Source organism: Orycteropus afer, unplaced genomic scaffold (genome assembly GCF_000298275.1).
Source record: "Orycteropus afer afer isolate SDZICR_OR568_19922 unplaced genomic scaffold, OryAfe1.0 scaffold00093, whole genome shotgun sequence".
NCBI classification, from domain to species: domain Eukaryota; kingdom Metazoa; phylum Chordata; class Mammalia; order Tubulidentata; family Orycteropodidae; genus Orycteropus; species Orycteropus afer.
In genome coordinates, this window is record NW_006921680.1 from 3,008,628 (window position 1) to 3,009,601 (window position 974).

A 974-nucleotide genomic window follows, 5' to 3' on the forward strand; every position below is an offset into this window, starting at 1 on the left:
TTTCTGTCTGTACATGTTAGCAAAATCAAGTAGATCTTTTTGGGTGTAGTGTACCACCTCCTCAGTCACACTTCTACTTCACCTTTTGGGGTTCACTTGGACTTAACTTTAGTTATATGTCTAGCAGCAACAATGGTTGGTTGAGGCAGTTCCTGAAAACATTCAGGAATGTCTTCCATGGCCTCTGCCTCAGGCAGTGACCCAGCAGGAGCAGTTTGGCTAATCCCATCAAACTGAGGTGGAGGGGATAATGGTTTTAAAGTAATCCCTTCAGATGGGAGGGATTCAACAGAATTTACAGGCTCCATAACCTGATCTTCCTATCTGTCCATATGTTCCCATTCCAGGTTTCAGGATCCCATTTTTTCCCAATCAATGCCCTCACTTTAACGTTAGACACCGTTCTGGGTTGGCAATTTAATTGGCTTTGTAATTCAGCCACCCTTATAATAAGACTCTGAGTTTGGTTTTCAGCAATATCAGCTCTGTTACTAGAAGATATAAGGCATTCTTTCAGAGCACAACTGGAAAGACTGAGGTCTTTTATGCAGCACTTAAGCCGAGACTTGGCAGCTCTGAGCTCATCTCACTTTTTCACCAGTTTGTCTAGAGTAAGTAGGACCAACCAACCAGCTTGCTTATACTCCTCATTCCGACAAAATTGCAAAAAAGTATCAAATATGTGATCACCCAGAGTCTCAATTCTCAAAATTACTTGATCTATTGGTGGTGCTATTTTGCATATTAATGTTGCCATCACACTCCATGGATTAGCAGGGCCTTCTTTACTAACAGAGGCAGGGTCACTAGTGCCTTTAAGATTAATCAAACTGGAGAACCAATTTAGGAAGCCCATCCTTATGATTTTTTCTCTCTAGAACCACTCCCAGTACCAAATGTGTTAGACTGGATTCTCTAGAGAAAAAAACCAGTAAAGATATATATATATATAGAGAGAGAGAGAGAGAGAGAAA